The sequence below is a fragment of the Lissotriton vulgaris genome, chromosome 1_2 (genome assembly GCF_964263255.1).
Source record: "Lissotriton vulgaris chromosome 1_2, aLisVul1.2, whole genome shotgun sequence".
NCBI classification, from domain to species: domain Eukaryota; kingdom Metazoa; phylum Chordata; class Amphibia; order Caudata; family Salamandridae; genus Lissotriton; species Lissotriton vulgaris.
Genome location: NC_141686.1, coordinates 49,890,318 through 49,911,804, shown reverse-complemented (window position 1 = coordinate 49,911,804; position 21,487 = coordinate 49,890,318). Strand labels below are relative to the sequence as shown.

The 21,487-nt window shown below is 46.2% G+C and overlaps 1 pseudogene; it reads left to right on the top strand.

The window, feature by feature from the left end:
• Positions 1–515: 515 nt before the first annotated feature.
• Positions 516–21,487, top strand: part of LOC147733902 (uncharacterized) — a 50,309-nt pseudogene continuing 29,337 nt past the window's right edge.

The window sequence follows — 21,487 nt, the reverse complement described above, 5'->3', positions numbered from 1 at the left end:
CATCACATTTCAGTGCTTGTTAATACTATAGTATAACAAGCTCTTTGTGCAAATTACAAATTCAGTATGCAAAATGCGCATACAGTACACAGTTTACTCTTAGACGCTTTTCAAGTGATACATTACACTATATCTATATCTATAGGTAGATATAGTTAGGACCTGTTTTCCATAGGAAATCCGCAACATTCTATTTGGAATAACTTTGGTGCCGGTTGACGAATCATCGCAAAATTTACAAAACTAATTATCAGCTCTGGTCCGCTCCTATCCTGAAAGTCTCAGGTTGAATCGTCAAGCGGGTGCCGAGAAAAAAGGGGGGTCACAAAACGTGTTTTCCCCATGCAATTTTCCATAGGGTCCTTTTGACGCAGCTACAGCCCAAACTGCTGAACGGAATACACCGAATTTGGCAAAGAGGTAGTCCTCCTTTCAGACTCGTGCCTTTTGCTTAAATGGTGTAAATCCGTTCAGTAGTTCCTGAGAAAATGACATTTAAATGTAATTATATGTCTATGGCCGTGCAGGATCCAGGTATCCTAAGCGCAACCTGCCGTGCAAGAGCTGTATTCTAATTGGCTGTCAACACTCCAAATCAGGAAGTGTTGGCAGCCATCTTGTGCCTCGGTAGAACCGAGGCACAAGAAATCAGCAAAAGAAACGTGCACAAAACGCAAAGGGGGAAGGGTAGACACACCCTGACCCGCTAGGCCCACTCAGGGGGTCCCACAAGGAACGCCAAGGCCCCCCAAATTATTTAAAAAAAAAAAATCGCGGGATGCGCATAGGATCTGCGCATCCCGCAGCTGAAAAAAAAAGCTGAAGCGCGGGCTCCCGTGCTTTGTTTATAAGTAGCCCCCGGGGAGGCCAAGTCTCGGGGGCATTTTATTATAGTTATGGGGGCCCAGAGTGGCCCCCCAGCCCCGGGGACCGCTTCTCCCGGGGATTTTGGGAAATATATGGGGGGCTCTCAGTCCCCCCTTCCCCAGGGACCGCCACACCCTGGGGCTTTAGAAAAAATGGGTGGTGGGGGCTCAAAGGCCCCCAAGCCCTGGGGACTGCCACCCCTGAGGCTTAACATTTATTGTGTAGCAGGAACACATGGCCCCCCACTGCCACGGGGACCACCAGCCGGGGCTTTTTTTTCATAAAATGACCCTGTGTGGGGAGGGCTCAAGCCTCCCCCACACCCCCCGGGGACCATCACCGTCCCAGGTCTCTAATATTTAAAATAGGGGGGTCCGTGACAGACCCGCCAGCCCCAGGGACCACCAACCCCCGGGGCTTTAGAAATGGTGGGAGGGGGCCGTGTGGCCCCCTCCTGGAGCCCTTGAGGGCCCTGGGGACCACCACCCCCCAGGGCGGCTCCTGTGGTGTCCCCGTGTGCCCACCCCCGGGACACTGTAGTTTGCTATGGCAGGGCGGGAGCCTCGCGGCTCCCACCCTGCCATAGCAAACTGCTTTGGTATTTGGAAGAGAGAGCAGGAAACCTGCATTGGAGGACGGTCATTTAGGCTGTTGGCCCCTCAGCTTAGGAACTCTTTACCTTTGACCTTGCGTTCCACGCCTAACTTACTTGCGTTCAGGAAGGGCTTAAAGACCTGGCTCTTTACCTGTTAGAGACTTCCTGCCCGGTTCTAGGATTTGTGACTGCTTGTTTTTATTTTCACTGTTATGTTTTGTCTGTTCCTTCTTAGGTCTGATAGTACAAAGCGAAAATAAAAACAAGCAGTCCTCCAATGCAGGCTTTTTTTATTCGGGGGACTACCGCAAACGAAAGGGACTCCGATCTCAAGGATCATGCCGGATGGTAAAAAGCCAGCCTCCTTTGCAAGTATTGAGCTCCCGTGGCATGCAGAGCTTTGTGGGCCAGCGTCATAGCCTTGAATATCATTCGCTTCTGGATGGGGAGCCAATGTAGAGCTTGCAATAGGCTTGAGGCACTGGCTCGCCTATGAAGGCCGAAGATGGCTCGTGCGGCTGCATTCTGGGCCACCTGTAGGCGTTGTAGGAGGTACTCCGGGAGGCCAAGGTATAAGATGTTAGCATAATCCAATCTGGAACCAATGAGGGCCTGAACTATTGTTCTCCTGTGTTCCTCCGAAAGTAACGGAAAGAACTTCCGGAGCATCCTGAGGATGCCAAAACATGTTCCTGTAATAGCCAGCACCTGGGATTTAAGCGTCAACCCGTTGTCGATTTTAATTCCCAGGTTCTTGGCTGACTGGGATGAATGAGCTGGGGGGAACATGTCGGCGGGCCACCACCCATGCCAGTCCGGATCAGATGGACATCCAAAAAAGAGTATCTCAGATTTGTCTGAGTTGCACTTGAGGCTGTTCAGTTGGAACCAATTAAAGACAGCCCCAAGGCACTCCCGGATACTTTCACCATCAAATTCTTCACCCTTCCGGTAGGTAAAGAGCAGCTGGGTGTCAACGGCGTAGGAAACGATCTGGGCCCCAAAGGACTCCACCAACGTCGCCAAAGGGGTCATAAAGATGTTAAATAGAGTTGGGCTCAATACAGAGCCCTGAGGAACTCCGACTCCCAAAGGCGACATCTCAGCGGATCCAGGGGAGACCCAGACCGTTTGTCGGTGGTTGGCTAGAAAGGAGCGAAACCAACTGAGCACCGTCCCCCTCAGACCGATGTCATGAAGTCTTACGAGGAGATCCTCCTGGGGGACGGTGTCGAAGGCCGCCAACAGGTCCAACATGACTAGCATCACCCTGCCTCCAACATCCAGCGTCTCCTTAACGACCTCCGAAACCTCCAATAGCGCTGTTTCTGTGCTTAAATTGGGGCGGAAGCCTGATTGAGAAGCGTGCAATAGCTCATTGGACTCCAAAAAATTGGAGAGCACACCGTGTACATGCTTCTCAAGGATTTGGAAGTGGTGTGCAACCTATAAGGAAGTGGTGTGCAACCTATAAGTTCTGTCTCAATTCTTTATGGTACTTAGGTGTTGGTACTCCCGATGTAATGTAACCCTCATGGACATTCAGGTAGATAGACTGCGAATTTCATATCGCATGTGTATTTTCCTGTGACTTTACTAGGATGTGGTGATAAGCGTGATTTGCATTGTGAGGTGTTTTTGCCAAATTGGCATGCTTTGCATTTTGTGCATTTCAAGGACCAGGTTTCCTGCCCAGCCATGGTGCACTCCTCTCCTTGTGTTCTACCAGGTTACTTCTAACCAATAGTCACATACCTAGAGTATCCATGGTCTATACTTAATGTTTGGTACCTGTAAACTCTGCAAGAAAAACAATACTGAGATAAATGTCGCAAAGGAAAGGAAAAATCTTAAGTAAATTTACGGATTCCCATCACTCACCAAACCTGGTGACATGCTTCATCATCTGGATCTCCTCTTTTTCAGTCACACTAGTGACTCTAAGAGCTACAACCTTATCATAATGATGGGAGCCCGAGGATGTTTTAGTATAGTTGTTTGAGCTACTACCAGATGAGAGTAGTTGATTTTATGGGAACTAAGTGCAGTGCGTGGGTGAAGAGTGAAGTTAAAATTGAGTTTTGACAGACCATAGATTTATTGATGTCTCTCACAATTCAAATTAAAAACAGTGCAAAAAAAGACAGTGTTAACAAATAGCTGTCTAAAACATTAAAGTGGTCAACATGTTTCAGCACATATAGACATCATTCTGCCCGTGCCTTTGTCAGGACCCACCCAATGTTTGCTAATTTTTAGTTTGTGAGAGTAGGGATCTATAAAGGAGCATAATTTCACATACCTGGCCGAATGTGGTGGAGATAAGTTTAAAGCAATGATGTTGTAATAGCTGCCCACTCCAATTCCAACAAATAATGGCCACAACTGCACCTTAAAGTAGAAAGTGATGTGGGAAAATGCCAAAATCATCCATTACGCCAGGGAAGCAACGTAGTTTTCAGTTTGAGGTCCAGTCCCCAATAATCCACATGCCCTTCTACTCCCAATAATGCAGTCCAGTCCCCAGTGTGTGGGCGATGAATTAGGGCGGTCAGGAGAAGGTTTTTGTGTGCATGGGAGCTTTGTCTTACAGAACCCAAAGGCACGCAAACAGGAGGGTATATAATAAACGACCCTCCATCTCCTTGCAGGGCTGAGGTCATGGTGTTACAGTGCTGCCAGGGTGGCTTGTGTGGGGACATATCACAGTCCCACAGCACCCCCTATCCAGGGTCTGTCCCACCAATGAGTCACCATTTCCACTTGCGCAGCTAGCTCTTGGAGTCTCTTTTGGTTCAAGTGATGCAGCTCCATTCCTTCTCACCCAGGCTGGGATACAGCAGGCAGCAGAACTGCACAGCAAGGCAGGAGTCCAACAAAGCAGTAGTTCAGCAGCAGCACAGCAGTCCTTCTTTCCAGCAGAGTCTTCACTAGTCCAGAAGTGTACTGAAGTGGTGGCGTCTGAGGTCCAGTACTTATACACAGTGGCACATTTGAAGTAGGGGAGATTTCAACGACAGGCCTTTGAAGTGCACAGAGGTCCTCCCTTCTTGCCTTGGCTCCAGATTCTCTACAGAGGGGTATGCAACCCTTTGTTTAGGGACAGGACACAGCCTATTTAGGTGTAAGTGAGGCTGGGTCCAGCTCCATCCCACCAGGAAGGCCTATCAAGTCACACCTATGCACCCATTGTGTGTAGCTGTCTAAGTGGAATACACAACGCCCAGCTGTCACCCTCCCCAGGTGTGTATCAGAACTGGCTGCAGGTACCAAATAGCTAAAGTAAGAAAATGCCAATTCTCTAACAGTGCGATTTTTAGAACTGCAATTTAAAATCAGAGTTGTGATTTTGAATTGTGATTCCAGAGACATCAATCTTGAAAATTCTATTATTTTCACAATCGGCAATGACACTTAAAACTTCTAATAAGGTAATCCCAGTGTTAGCCTATTGGAACGATGGGCTTGCAGTAGTAAAAAAAGGAATTTGAGAGATTGTCACTACCAGGATATGTAAAACATACTTAAAAGTACATGTCTTGCATTTTTGATCCATTGCACTCAGCCTCCTAAAGCCAGTAAAAATGAGGTCAAAAAAGTAAAGGAGGTAGGCAAAAAGTTGGGGGGGAGACCCCCCCCTAAGGTTGACAGGTCTAACACTGGTCAGCAGGGTTAATTTAGAAAGTAGGCTTCTTGCAGATTTTGTGAACCTGTAACTTAACAGGAGGCCAGTCAACTGCCCCTTGGAGTCTACTTTTTAGTCCTAGATACAAGTAGGAGCAGGTCCAGCTTTTAGGGTTTTCCTCACTTGTGCAGTACTTCTTCTGTCTTCCACAGGCCCAGTGGTATTTTAAAGAGGGTGCCCAGAGGTGCCACATTTATGCCTGCTTTTAGCCTGTGGGTATAAGGGAATCCTTGCTCATCCTCTACCAGTAGGGAAAAAGTTCCCAAGGGTATCCATACCCAATTTTGCAACAGTTCCTGTGTGCACTGCTGCAAACAATCCCACAGTACCACTATTATGTATTTATTTTATTTATTACACTTATAAAGCGCACTTTTACCTCGAAAGGCATCCTGGCGCTAGCAGCATCAGCAAAGCGAGAAACAGGTGGCTAGTGGCAGACTGAAAAAATTTAAGAAGGGGGGAAAAAGCCACGTTTTTAGCTGCCTTCTAAAGGCAAGAAGGCAGTTAATCTGGCTGAATTCAATGGGCAGAGAATTCCAAAGCTCAGCCGCAGCCACTCTAAATGATCTGCCTCCCTCTCCCGATCTTTTGAACCTGGGTACGGCCACTACCCTGGCCGAAGAGGAGCGCAGGTTGCGGGCCGGTACATACCACGAAAACATCCTTTGTAGACACACCAGACCCAACCCGTGAAGGGTTTTGAAGGTCAGACATAGGGACACTAGTCTCTATTAAAACCGAAGATGGCAGAACCTTTTCTCCAGTGTTCAGAGCTCTTGTGGCCACCATAGAGGTGTGGATAGGCAGGCCCGTAGCCAGGGGTGAATGTTTTATTTTGGGGGGGGGCGGGCTATGCTCAAAACAATAACTATAACATAAAAGTGGTCTCTGGTGCACAGGGATGTAGTTCTCTCCACAATATTTAAAAAAACACAATAAACTGGAAGTTTAAAGAACACCATACATTTGGTGGTATTTTATAAAGTATTCTTCCTTGACAGATATATGTGATAATTAAGAAGAAATGATGCCCTTAAAATCACAGTGATAGCCTTTCAGGAAGTATACATCGGATTGTGTATTCTCCATCAAGGCACCTTTCGAAAAATGTGTTGCAAATGCTGCATTTGCAGCCAGAATTTAATGACAATCATTGATAATATATTAACTAGATGGATTTTAAATATAAATGTAAATGTGTTTGTAGTTATATAATTCCTTCTACCCAGAGGTCTAGTAGCGCTGTATTCATACCACTGTGGAACCCTTCCTGGCTTTCCTGTGAGATGTCCACTCCTGGGCACCCCCAAGGTGAAGCCAGGCATCCAAGCGCTGCTGGGGCCGATGTGGAGATTAAGCAAGCTATTGCCCTGAGTCACAGAGTGGGACCCATGATTAGACTAGGCACTGAGGCGAGAATTATCAGGTCCGGGGAGATTGAGTCCAAGAGCCGCTGAGGCGGGAATTAAACCCTGGTCCCGGGCCAGACCTCTGCGTCAGGGTCTGCCGCTCTAACCATAAAGCCACACTTCTCCAATCCTAAACACATTGTCACACATGTGAGTACACAAAAACAATGCACACAAGGTTTGATCCAATGTCAGTCAGCACTAAGCTAACTGCATCCGGCTCCTGAGGATAGACTTCAATGAAACAGAGAGCAGAACAGAAAGACAAGGTAAGTATAGGCTGGTGGGGGAGCATGGACACAGCTCAGCAAGTGAGTGTGGCAATGTGCCCAGTTCCACTAATAAAAAGGAGGTAAAATCAGCTAAGCAGATGCTCTGCCATCATTTGAGATCATTTGAACAGTGCTTTATTTATATGGATGTTTGGAAATGGTGGGCACCCAAACTATTTTTTGGGGGCCCTGATTTATTTGTCATAATCAGACTTTGACTCAGACCAAAAAGCAGGAAGGGATGCCAAAGGTGAAAGAAAAATATAGGGAAACAGTGAGAAAGGAGGCATCGATAAAAGTGCTGTAAACTCTAAATGTGCATTCTGGGAAGTTGCACGGGCTGAGGCAGAGTTTTGGTAATGGGTAAATTTGGCAGGGCTGGGTAATTATTCTATTTGGACAATGATAGACTGCTTTATTGCCTCAACAATAAAACGTAGTGTGAGGAAAGTGGTTTATTACATGGTGTGGTTGTAAAAAACTCACCAACCCTTCTTGGCGCTCATTCAGGATTGTTTGCCAAACCTTTGCTCAACCCTGGGTAGCTGTGACTTTGAGCAGTCAGGCATTGTCCAAGGCACAAGTACAAAATATTTAGAAATCTGACACTAGAACAAGCACTTACCAGAGTTCCTGAAGATATAAATTAATAAACAAATAAGAAATCACTGCTTTGCATTCAAATAATAAATAAGCATTGGCAGCTACCACATTTAGCTGTTATTTTGAAAACCTTTGTACAGTTGTAGACTACTACTCCAGCCCACTTTGAGCAACAAACTCTGGAAGGGAGCAGGTCATAAGGTCCATTTAGACTTGGTTGGGCAGTTACCTTGCATTCTCCAGTCCAGTTTCAGGATCTCTGGACACCAACAACTTCAATGGAGTGATCCCAATACAAGAGATACAGGGTGCAGAGGATGCTGATCTGGTGACAGGGGCCTTCCTGGGGCTATCACTCAGTCCAAGGTCACAGTGGGGTAACCTTGTCAATAGCTGAAGTCCAGCTAAAAAAGAGTTGCCACTGGTCTCCAGTTACAACAAAACCACTTGTTCCTTTGAACTTGTGATAACTCCCAACTTAGGTGACCATGCTGCACTCAATGACTAGACTCCTGAGTCCAGTCGACTCAGGTGCAACTTTTTAGGGTTGGGACTAAGTCTCTCAGGCTGCACTTTGTTGGGTAGGCAGTCTTTGCTACCGACTCACTAAGGCAGGCTCCTTCACATTTTGTGGCCCTGTAGCTGTGATCGGAAGTCAGCCAACTGACTATTGGAGTTGCACCTTCTGTCTGAGGCCTGGGACTACATTTCTTTGGGCAGGACACCACAGGCACAGACCTCTCTCTACTAGCGCAAGGAACAGCAGGTGTGGTCCAGACTTGGTGCAGCCTCTCTTTGCTGGGTCCAGGGAACAGCAGGGCAGTCCTTCTTCACTCCACTTTTTAGTGCAGATGTGAGCTGAGGTCTTGGTGCCAAGGGTGCCACTTTTATGCTCAGAACTTGCCCTCGGATGCCATGACTACTACACAATGGGCTACCAGGTCCCCTACCGCCTGGACTTCCTTCAAAGAGTGCCATCTAGCAATCCCAGAATGCAAAGTTCTGCCCACTCCCAAGAAGGCAGGACCCCACCCTCGGTGTGTAGAGCTTGGAATCCCACCCCGTGGAAAAACTGCTTTCCACCAGTTTGGTAAACAGGTTGTATCCAATGCCACTAGTCTACTAGAACAAAAGAGCAGCCCCTCTAGTATGTGCACTATTTGCCCGTCAAAAGCATCTTCCTCTTTGAAGCTTGCCTTTTCGGCTCAGAATTGTTTGGCCGTCCTGCCAGGAGGAGGTAACACCTTTTCCAATGGCAGGCCCTTTGAGTTCCTTTCTGAGAGTCATTCACAGTTCCCCTGAGGAGGGCAGAAGGCTATCTTGTGGCCAGCAACTGTAAACGGTCACTGGAAAACCTTGGAAACCTGAGTGGCAAGTTTCTTATGTTGCCATTTACTTAAGAATTGCATTAAATTTGACTTCAGCATCAAGTCATGTTTAATGCAACAATTCATTTGATACCTCAAAGCACCAACGTCAATAGTCCCACTCAGAATTTAGCATAGCTGAGTGGTCAGCGTGTAACCCGTACTTGCCAATGGATTTACTAGTCTTTCTACAATAAAAACAACAATTTGGGGTTTTCATTAGAAGAACACTTGAACCAAATGGTACACTTTCTAAGGTATAGCACCCTGCCATGGGCCCGATAGACCTGGGCTTTGACATTATTTTAAATGGCAAAGTCAAGTTATTACTTTGAAAACTATTCTGCTAGTCAGCAATGTCAGGCTGCGAGTCATGCTTTGCTTTGGCAAACTTGCAGTGGCACAATAAAGGTTGCAGTCTACGAGGGATACTTTAATGTACAAGCCCTGGGTACCTCTGGTACCATATACCAGGGATTTATACGTAGGTTTACATATGCCTGTTCTGCATAAACTAAGCAGACATACACTGGCACTGACATCTATTTGGCAGGACTCAGTGCACCCTCAGAGTAAAAAAAACAGCAGCATCAGTCCAAAATATTGCGGGTGATCATGCAAAAAGAGGAATTTCCTTACACTTAGGAAGTATTGCTGATGAACAGCAATTGACAATCTTAAGCTTGCTTGGTGGAAAGGTCTGTTTGAGAACAATTTTGGGACCAAATATTTGTTTGTTCTTATGCCCCTGAATGAAGTGTCCATAGTCTCCCATTCAATCTCACAGACCTAGTCTTTGCGTCCATGGATTAATGTCTCTCTGGTCTCTTGTACCAGTGACCTTGTTATGTTATGTTATATCATGTTATGTTGAGGAAACTTGTGGAGTGTGGGATTATCCAATTGGGTGTCTTGGCACTGACTACGGTAGAGCATACTAAGACTAAGGTGCATTACTTGTTAAGCACTCAGGTATTAATCTCCTTCCTAAATCCCTCCAAGGAGGGAATGCTTCTAATACATTTTGGCAGATTTGTCCATAGTTTTGCTATATAGAGTTGAATACTCCTGCCTCCCCAGTTTGCCTTTTTGATCTTACGGCATACTAGGGTTTCATCGGTTTAAAAATCTGCTCCAGTTAAAAACTTTTTCAAACCAATAAAATACTTCAAATATATTAAATATCCATCTAAAAGAAATACAATCTATCTAACAATTATTTAGATTCACAGTAAGCATAAGCACTGGTGTATTTTCCATCAAATCCATACTGATGCTGCAACATATACTCAAAAAAAGATACTATATATCTATCAAATATTTAGATTCCCAATTATCATTCATAAAAACTGGTATATTTCCCATCAAATCCATACTGATGCTGCAAAGTCTACTCTACAAGTTTTTAAGAACATTTTTAACTACAAGCATAAACTTCCCTAATGAACATGCTACATCTAAGGCGTGCATATCCAATAGCAGATCTCCTGCCTGTTCCCGATTCCTGACCTCGTATTTTAGGAAGATTGGATGTAGCCACAGTATTCGTGCATCAAGAACATATAGACAGTCCAGTAAAATATGCAAAATGTTACATTTTGTCCCTATATTGCAGGTGCACTTCCCTTCTGGATCAATAATAACCCTCTTAATCCTATCATTGTCATAGCATGGATTAATCTCAGTCCTTATCTTTAATAATTCTCTCCAGATCCAGCGGTTGGGAAGAAAATCCATGTGCAGGAATTATTGGCCGTTTTGCCAAGGTTTCAACATAACATGTACGGATATTTTCCCTTCCAAGTATTGCCTATCCATATCCAATGATATTTCTTTCCCTGCTGTCTTGAGTTCCGCCTTACATATAGTCGGGTGGAAATGCTGCTGGCTTACATCAACCCTCAAAGCCCTACACGTCATAGTCACTATTTCTCTAACCCCATTTGCCCACTTCATTTCACTCTGTAGGATCCTACATTTACACCAAGAAGATACGTTTTGCCCCTCTTCACAACCCAAGCGTTGCCACAACCTTATTACTGCCGTGAGACCATACCTGTTTCTATTTTTTTTAAAAATATCTTTATTTGCAAAATAAGGTCACTGCATATTTTACAATCTATCGTTTAGCGTATCTCCGCAGTGTGACATACATCTCAGAATGCAATTTAACATTAGCATTTTCCATTTTCTGTGAGTAGTAGCATCCCGTAACTCCCAAACACCCTCCCCCTATCCCTCCCTCTCCCAGCACTTACTCAATCCACAAATCAGTACTATGGTGGTGTTGTGTTACAGTAGGCATCTGACGGGGGTGCCGGTCCCCATGTTTATAGCATACAGTTACAACCTTTGGTTTCCTGTAGGTCTGCATCTCGGGTCCCGGGTATGGTCGGACGTGTGCGCATTGTTCCCCTAAAACTGTCAATAGACTCGTACTAGTCCCCCTGGTCTTGTACGCCCTGTTCTTATGCTAGAAGTAGAGCATTCCATTCCATTGAGATGGGGTGTTTCCTGAGGCCCCTGCGTTCTTCCCTGCATAGTTTCTGTCCCTCAGCTTTGCCCCATCTGATCACCTCCCCACTCCAGGTCTCTAATTCCGGCGGCCTGGCCGATTTCCACCTCATCGCCACCGTTCTCTTCGCTAGCAACAATGCCAAGTCTACAAATCTGGATTCCACACTTCTCTTTTTCTCTTTGTAGCCTATCCCCAGCATGCAATAAGAAGCAGATGTGTAGGGTCTGCCTGGTGCTCTGTCATTCAAAATGTGGTGTATTGTACCCCAATAGTGTCCTAGCTTAGGGCAATCCCAAAACATGTGCATCAAAACTACATCCTCCAGCTGACATCTGGGACAATTATCAGCCGCTGCCGGGAACATTACATGTTCTTGTGGGGAGTCAATCATCAATTGTATAAATTTAAACCTAGGGTTTCGGGACACTTTCCTTGGCAGTCTCAGCACCATCCCCCATTCCTTGTCACTCAAGTCCCTTCCTATATCCACCTCCCATCGTGACTTCAGGGGTTGGAGGGGGTCAGCCCTGCCCTCTTGTATTCCAGCAGTCAGCCATTTTGTCAGGTGACTAGCCCTTCCCATGAGGTACTGCATAGTGATCAATGTGTTGGTGTCGGGCTCCGCTCCACCCTCCAGCCAGTGGGTGCCTATGTAATGAGTCAGTTGTGCATGTTGCAGAAAGAGTGCCCTCGGCGTTTGATGGAGCCTGGTGAATTCCTCGTATGGCAGTAGCCTGTTATCCGAGAAAAAATCCCCGATTTGCGCTAGTCCCGCTTCCTGCCAGACCTGCAGTCTTCGTTCCGTCATTGTGCCTGTCCCCAGTGGGATGCCCAACAGTGGTATCGATGGTGCATAACTCAAACGTCTATTAGTATACCTGATCGCTCTCTTCCAGTATGTAAGAGCCAGTTTGAGTAGGGGTGGAGTCGTTGCCGGTGTTCTGGCCCCTGGTAATAACAACCGATGTATAACCCCCCGGTTCCTATCACCCTCCGTCATGTTCAGCTCATGTAAGTTGCGGCCTGCTAACCAATATGCTAGCCATTGCAGTTGGCATGCATAGCCATAAGCGAACAAATCAGGCACCCCCAAGCCGCCCTTATCCGTGGGAAGTTGTAGTTTGGCAATGCTTATGCGTCTTCTGCCCTTCCCCCATACTAGTTCGATTAGTAGAGTATTTAGCTTCTTAAAAAATGGCATAGGGATTGAAATTGGTAAATTCGTAAAGAAATGCAACAAACGTGGCAGCACCACCATCTTTGAGATAGCCACTCTTCCTGCCACCGACAATGGCAGGGTAGTCCAGAATTGCACCTGAGTAGTTAGGTTAGTCAGGGCTCTTCGCAGATTACCATCCATCAAGTCCTGTGATTGTCGGTATATCTGGATACCCAGGTACTTAAAGGTCACGGGTGCCACCTGGAAACAGTGCGGCGGAAACTGGATTTGTGTTCCCGCCACCGGGCCCCGGAAGCCAAACCCGTATGACTTCGTCTCGTTGATGGCGAGGCCCGACAACTCGCGAAAGTCTTCAAAAATCTGCGGTAGCGGTGTCACAGGTTTATTCACGTCTCTTAGGAACAGCAGTATGTCATCGGCGTACGCCGATATGACGTGATGAGTGTTAAGCCTATTTATCCCCACCGCGGTCGTCGCTGATCGCACTTTCAGCAGTAAGGGCTCCAGGGCGACTATGAACAGCAAGGGCGAGAGTGGGCATCCCTGCCGCGTACCTCTCGCTACCTCGATCCGATCAGAGATACACTTGTTGGTTCGAACCCGTGCCGTGGGTTTCCGGTATAGCAGGGACACCCATGCTATAAATCCAGCTGGCAACCCGAATTTGGTCATGACCGCAAAGATGTAGTCCCATCTGAGTGTATCAAATGCCTGTCAAGGTCCAGTGAGATACAACCCTCAGTGTCACTCCCCCTTGCATCCGGAGACATTAGTTGACTGAGTCTTCGCAAATTTAGAGCCGTACTCCTACCCGGCACAAACCCACATTGATCGGGGTGTACCATGTCCGGTATGTGCTGGGATAGACGCACCGCTAGTATCTTACTGAGAATCTTGGAGTCAGTTTTCAGAAGCGACAGTGGTCTGTAGTTGTCTAGGCGCAGAGCGTCCCTCCCGGGTTTCAAAAGGGAAACAATCAGGGCCTGCAGTGTTGTGTCAGGCAGGCCGCCTCTCTTCAATGCCTCGCTGTATAACTCGTGAAGGCGGGGGCACAGTAGGTCTATGTATGTCAAGTAAAATCATACCTGTTTCTAGTCTTATAGCCTGTATCATTGAGGATCTAGATAGGAACAGTCATTTTTTTATACATTTTCCTTCTTCAGCATCCCACTTTCTCTTACCACTTAAGAATAGCAGTTCAGCACCATATAAAAACTGGAGAGATACCATAACCTATAGGCACTCAGGACAGGTCAATCTGTCATTTCTCCATAGGAAACGTTAAATTTCCTCAGGCCGCTAACCGAGGTTAGGGCTCGATTTCTTAGTGCATCCAGGTGAACTTTCACATCATAGATTTCACGAATCAGATTCGTAGATATTTATACTCCTTAACTTTCTCCAATTTTATGGTGTCTAGGACCCAGTTGAAAATCTTACTCTTTTTGCCCAAGCAGAGAATCTTTGTTTTTTCCAGGTTTACTATTAATTTCTTATGGCTACAGTAGTCCCTAGACACTTTGAGCTTTCTCTGCAGACCTATCTCAGTTTGGTCCATTATCACCAAATCATCTGCGTAAAGTAAGCATGCAATATGTTTTCCATCTATTTTTGGGCTGGCCCCCTCACCGATCTCAAAGTGACGGGCAAGTCTGCTAAGAATAAAGAGAAAAGCAACAGAGCCAACACAAACCCCTTTCTTAGCCCATTTTCAATCAAAATCTTCTGTGACAGTGTACCCTCTGTATCGAGAATAATCTGGGCCCAATTCTGACCAAGCAGCTCATGTATTATTGAATTATTTTATATTTAGGTAAGTTTAGAATCATTCCAGCTGCTTCATTCTGCACAAGTTGCAACCTATTTAAAAGTTTTTCTTGCAAGGTCACGTAAAGACTGTTGCAATAGTCCAATTTTGAAACGACTAATGCTGTGATCAAATTTTTTCTAAAGTTTTTGGAAATATATGGTAGTATTTTCCGAATTGTTCTAAGGGTATAGTAGGCTGAAGAAACCACTGATAATACCCGGGCACCCATATTGAGCTTGTCATCAATGATGACTCCCAGGTTTTTAGCTTGAAGAACAGGAGTAGGAGGTTGGCTCATTTATTCTGGCCACCAGTTAGAGGACCAGCTTGGGGAGGGAATTCAAAATATAATAACCTCTGTTTTTTCTCGAATTGAACTTGTGAACATTTAATTGTCCTTCTCAGTGACACTATGTGTCTGCATCCCCATGTACCCAAGTCAGAGTTGTGTGTCTCCCAATGCCAGTGTCCGTCACATGGTCCATATATCAGTGTCCACACAGCGTTGTCCAAATGACAATGTCCATGTAAAAGAGCCAGTATCTCTATGTTTGTGTGGCTGTTTGCCAGTTTGTGTACCAGTGCCAGTGCCCCAGAGCCACTATGCTAAGCTCAATGCCCATGTCATTAGGTCACCAGGCCAATGTTAGAGTCCCAAGGCTCCTTCACTATATTTTAAATATAAACATCTCAATGTACATGCTTTAATTAAACACTACTCTGAAGTTCACTGTATAATGAAAGAGTCCAATTTAGGCTACTCTTTCATTACATAGACATGGCTAAAGCATAAGTTTGCCTAGGAAATATTCCTAGCTTCTGGGTTGGCTATCTTATTAAACATTTTGATGGAACATAAAAGTGGGGCAGTGGAGTGTTGTGCTTCTATAAAGAGTATCTTGAGGCCTCTGATAATTTCTTAACTCCAATTGATGTGCTAGCCCTAACTTTTAAAATATCACCTACAATCTCCGGGGTCTACTGGTATTTTTATCAATTCATTTTTGCATCTGTGACAGCGTTGTCTTCTTAGCACCCATAAAAATCTTCTGGGTGAGTTTAAATTTCATCTTGATAACAAATCAGGTAAGGAAATGTTAATTTTACCCATTATTGCTCCTCTTTACTTCTAGAAAACAAAAAAAGAGCCCACCTACAAATCTGGCCATACATTTCATGCCATTTTATGTTCCCTTCATTGTCATCAATTTGAAAGCATTCCAAGTTGACTGGGATTGGTCATAATCGGATTTATTTAAAATGAAATATTTTGCTTGGCTCTCCCTTGCCCTCGCCTTCTTTGACATTCCTGTTGAAAGCATGAAAAACTGGCCTGTGAAGGTTGGAATAAAGTGCTACATACTGTCTGTCCCATCCTCCCCGAGGACAGCCACACACACAACTCTGAAGCCATAGAAAACTTGAGATCCAACGCGCTGGACCAAGTGATACCAATAAAAACATTCAAACCGAGAAGTGATAAGCCCTCAGCCCTCTGGTACAGTGAAGAACTGAAAACACAAAAAAGACTGCAAATGATTATGGCAGAAAGGCTATGAACCACATTTGAATGAAATATATTCTGCTCCTTTACATTCCTATTACAAAAAGGCAGAGTTCTTCCAAAAAACAGCTTTTAGATTCTAAAAACCTCATAAGGGCCTTTTAAAAACTTGTTAACAATCTCACCCAACCAGAAGCAATCATCAGACTTCATGTGCAGTCTGTTGGGGTTGAGGACTTCCGTCACCCGCCCACACCAAGCCTCTCTGGGACACTTTTAACCCCATCAATTAATCAAAATCATCAAAAGATTTCAGCAAAATTGTCTCTTTCTCCCTTATGGATGTTTGTACAGAACAACAACATAAGAAAGTCAGCTCTACCATTCTTTCATATATTAAATCTGCAATTCTTATTATCTGGTATACTACCAGAATACCAATGGTTTTGCCTCTTTTTTTCAGGAAGCCTACTTTTGACCCTGAAATCTTAACTAATTTTTGTCCAATCTCAATCCTGTCCCCGTCTAAATGACTCAGGAAGATGTCCATAACCAGCTCATTAGCTATCTGGAATACTCAATAGGGTTTTCACAAAGGACAGTTATTAGATCTTAGAAAATCCAGAAGCCCGTTTATTCATGGGCCTCAAGAAGTCCACCCCATATCTTCCTAGCAAAATACACTTCACTGGCTCCTGTTTAGAAAAGGTTTATGTTCAAGGCTTTTTGTTTATGCCACAAATCTATAAACATTGTAGAACAAAGCTCATACGGTTCGTCTGTATTTGGAATCTCGCCCTCCCAGGTCACAAAATTCCTTTCTACCTACGACACCCACTTTTAGGCAATCTAGAATAGGGGGTGCTCTCTAGCGCTTATTACTTCTAAAGCAGGAATATTTTACCATGAACGCAAGGATATCTAACTCATTTCAGACACCAAATAAAAATGTTCCTTTTTACCAACTAATCAGCCAACCTGCTGCTAAATTTAGTTGGTTGACAAAACATATATTTTACCCAATGTGTGGGTAAGGTTGCTAGCAGCTGACACCTCCTTCTAGAGGTAACTGCACTTTAGAAACCCTGTCCTCAATAAATCAATCAATCATGTAACTTTAACTATCCCAGTTTTGGGGTCTCACAGTATCTGGTATTATGTGCCTAATATATGCTAATATTTCTTACTTCACACTGCAAGCAAGTGATATTAGGGTCCGAACATCCATGGGTTGTTAAGAGACCCTTTTCTTAGGAGGATTTGAGTTTTATGTGGCCCTAATGGTAGTCTTTGGAACAGGGGTAACAACCTAGGAGTATCTTCCAGAATTTGTAATTATTACATACCACTTACCTATTTTTCCTTCACAGTCTGAATCCAGGAATCTTTTATGTAGATTAGGCACACACTTTGGTCCTGATGAATTGCCAGTGATCCTTTAGGGGATTGTGTAAGGCAAGAAACATGTTGACCTGTTCAGACCTTGGGAAACATTTACATCCTCTGAGGTCAAATCTTGTTTTTAACCTTAACAAAGACTCTCCATATTAAAGAAATCTTTTAATGGCGTCTTAAGTTAATTTTAATCAGGGATCCTGGTTTTATGGTATTTTAAAAAAAATTGACATCTTTATTTATTCAATTTTAAACCCCAGTGGAGCGGTTGTACCCAGAATAAAAAAAAATCTTCATCCACACATTTTTCATAAGCAGCAGATTCCAGTGACACATCAGTCAAGCATGTTATCTATTACAAAATGCATAAGGAAGTACATGCCATACTGGTATTTTTTTTTAACATTTCCGTCTGTATTTATCCATATTTATTTTTTGGCTATCTTATTAGTATTTATCCATATTCGTTTTGTAGTTTGCGAATAAGTAGAGTCAGAATTGATACATTACCACATTTATTTAACTAATAAACATGCGCTCATACTCTGATGACTTTCACTTTTTTAAAAAGTCAGTAGCCAAGTATAGCAAAACACTACACACACAGGTAAATATTAGCAATTTACTATAAATATATTTTAATATATGCCTGTATTTAAAGATATCTTAACCTGTTTTTTTAACTTCTCAATCTATCTATCTGCTCATCTGTTGTCTTGGAATTCACCACAGACAGGATGGAAAGTCACTCATAAGAGCCCCAATTTCCAGTATTTTCCCACTTTCTAAAATAAATACAGACAGGAAACATATAGTTTTCTGTCTGTATGTATCTGTAAATATCAGTAAGAACAGAAAACTGGGAGCCTTCACTTTAATGTGTTCACCAACTGGTCACTTGTTTAGTTAATCTACTCTACAACAACACTAGGGCCATACAGACAGGCCCTCCTTGGCTTCAGTGAAAAAGATCTCTGGCAAACAGACCCTTCACTGGGTACATTGGGCTTTGCAGCGCCAGCCCAATGAGGAACACAGCCTGATGATTAAGAATGCCACTATTAGGTGGATGAGGGCTTGTGCTCCTTAACCACATTGCCTTTGATAACCACACAATGATATGAATTGTTATACTTTGGAGGAGGTTAACTTCTCCTCCCTTTCGAACTGCACATTTTTTCTATATTGTATACATTTGGGAGGATGTGTGCTGGATCATTAACCTTTTCTCCCCCTTCATTGGATGATGACATTTACTAGGCATTCAGTCTTCTACCTTGTGTGTATATCACCAAAACCCCTTCATACCAATATTTGACCCTATTAAACGTGTATCCCATTTGCTGGGATAAGTATGTTTTATTACCTCTGTCCAGGCATCCTGACATTTTTCATTAAATTAAATACATGTTGCTGTTTAGTAAAATCGGATGAGCCCAAGCATGATTTGTAAAATGTTACTCATCCTCACACCTTTCTTGGAGGGGGCCAGGTAACCCTTTATCACAGACCTTCCGAATGTCACAGATCTGTGTGTGACTAGCTGCTCCATTCTATGCTATTTGTTTGCAATCTGGTACTTTCAGTGTTGCTTATCCCATTATAAAGCAAGGTCTTCATGCAGAGAACAACTGGTGTTTAGCACCTCGTCTCACATATGGACCTGGTAAACCTGGGACCTATGCTAACAGCCGAGCTGCTACTGTCTATTCTTACTACTGCTACCATAGAAGGGGTAAAGCAGAGCTTTTCAAACGTGTCTTGTGCCTTTTTAGGTTTCGCCTAAGTGAAAGCTGCGCACTGCGCAGCTTTTCACGCAGGTGAAAACCTAATGACAATAGTATGTGGCTTGGGAATCCGCCCTCTGTTCCATTGGCTAGCTCCATAAATGGAGGCTAGCCATTGGAACAGAGATCGGTCCGTCATGGCCGGACCAGATTCGTGGGCGTTCCCGCGATTTCTTCCCTCTCCGCCCCTCTGTGCGCGTCATCTCGGCGGTGGGCGGGTTGTTTTTTTTAGTTTTTTTTTTAGGTTTGTTTTGTTCATTCCAGGCCGACCGCCGCCGGAAGAAGTCCAGGTCAGTGCCCGTTCCCGCCCCCCTCCCGCTGTCCGTGCTTTTCCCGCCCACCTCCCGCTGTCCGTGCCTTTCCCGCCCCCCCTCCCACTGTCCGTGCCTTTCCCGCCCCCCTCCCGCTGTCCGTGCCTTTCCTTGTTAATATTTCAGTCAAGACTCAAACACAAATCAGATCTTTTGGCCTTGTCAGTGCTTGTTTTTAAAGTTTGGGGCATTAGGAGCAGGGTGCCGACGGAGCTGCCTTGTGACCCTCTTCACCCCCTCTTCCTATCCCTCGCGCCCTCACCCCTCGCGCCCTCCAGCCATCGTCTGGGTTATCTTATGCCTGGGTTTCTGCCGTTCCCAGAGCTGAGGTAAGCAGCAGACTCCCTCTTTGTAGGACACTTCGACCCCCAGTCTGTATGTGTGTGTGTGGCGGGGGGGGTGAGGGTGCTGTCAGGACTCACGCTGCACGTGTAAAGCGCTGTGCATTTGGGAGGTGTGTGGTGTGTACATTGATGGTGACTAGAGTGAACACAGTAGGGGAGTGTGGGAGGAGATGAGGGGGAGGGGTGTTAGTGAGGGTGAGTCTGTACACGCTGGAGTAAACACGAAAGGGCGCTGTGCAAGGTCTGCCGTGAGAGGGAATGGCGGTATGTATATTGGACGAGGGGTGGCACATGTGGGCACCAGCACAGACGAGGCGCTGCCGGGACAGTCCCTGGTGAGAGAGAGCCGTGGGGAATCAGGCTCGGCGCTGCACTGGTGTCGCTGAGAGGTACTGGGCGAACCCTGAACCAGGCACGACTCCACACGGGTGACAGGAAGGGGGCGGGCTCCCTGCTGCAGCAGGCACTGCCCTGCACGGTGATGGTGGGGTGCCAGGCAGGACATGGTGAGAAGAACCCGAGGGCCCGGTGATGCGGGCCCGTTTCTGCACTGGGGCTGGTGAAGGGTGCAGGCGGCAGGGCAGCTCTTGGGTGACAGCCCGATGGAGACGCGTCACTGCACCGCTGACGGTGGGCGTGCGGTGAGCTCCCTGGAGAGAGCCCTGGGGAAGGAGACAGACCGCTCCACCTTTGACAATCAAGGGAACAGTGCAGCCCTGGTGAGAGAGATCCCGCTCCTTGGGTAAGTAGGGAACTTTGCATCAGTGCCAGTGAGGGGGGCAGAGCAGGCCCTGGGGAGAGAGAGACAGGGTGTAGCTGCTTTGACACTGGGGCTCAGGAGCTGTGTATGCTGCCACATTCCTCGATTCATCAGAGCTGTGGGACACAGTACTGTCCCTCCCTCTGAGCCCTGGAACAGTGGCGCTGCTCTGCCCCATGGGCCATGGGACCCGGGGGTCTCGGTGCTGCTGCGGCGCTCGTGGCCTCGGAGCTGTGGGTGCTGATGTGGCCCTCGGGGCCTCGGAGCTGTGGGCACTGCTGTGCCCCATGGGACACGAAGCTGTGGGTGCTGCTGTGGCCCTCAGGGCCTCGGAGCTGTGGGTGCTGCTATGGCCCTCTGGGTCTCAGAGCTGTGGGTGCTGCTATGGCCCTCTGGGCCTCGGAGCTGTGGCTGCTGCTGTGGCCCTCGGGGCCTCAGAATTGTGGGTGCTGCTGTGGCCCTCGGGGCCTCGGAGCTGTGGGTACTGCTATGCCCCTCTGGGTTGAACCGGTCGCTTAGGTTCCCTGGCAGGTCATCACCGTACGGTTTCCTTTCACAACCATTCCTGGTAAACATTTATAAAAGGATAATTCGCCCGTCCATCAAAAGACCCCCTTAGGTTCCCGGGCAGAATGTAAGACGCGCAGCTCGTCCGCACGCGAGGGAGCCTGCTGAGGTGAGCATCAAAGAGGGAAAAAAAAGTAGTTGAACGTCAGCACCACCCTGGAGGCACGAGGCGCTGCATCTTCACGGCACCCGACCAGGGGGCACACATGCCTGAGCGGTGACCTTTCGCAGCAGCACCACAGATCATCCCTGTTGATGGAGGGGCTCTGTGTGGGTGTGTGGGGGGGCTCTGTGTGGGTGTGTGGGGGGCTCTGTATGGGTGTGTGGAGGGCTCTGTCTGGGTGTGTGGGCGGCTCGCAGTGTGTGTGAGGGCTCTCTGTGGGTGTGTGTGTGGGGGGCTGTGTGGGTGTGTGTGGGGGGCCCTGAGTGTGTGGGGGGGGCTCTGTGTGGAGGGGCTCTGTGTGGGGGGGCTCTCTGTGGGTGTCGGTGTGTATGGCATTTGCAAGAGAT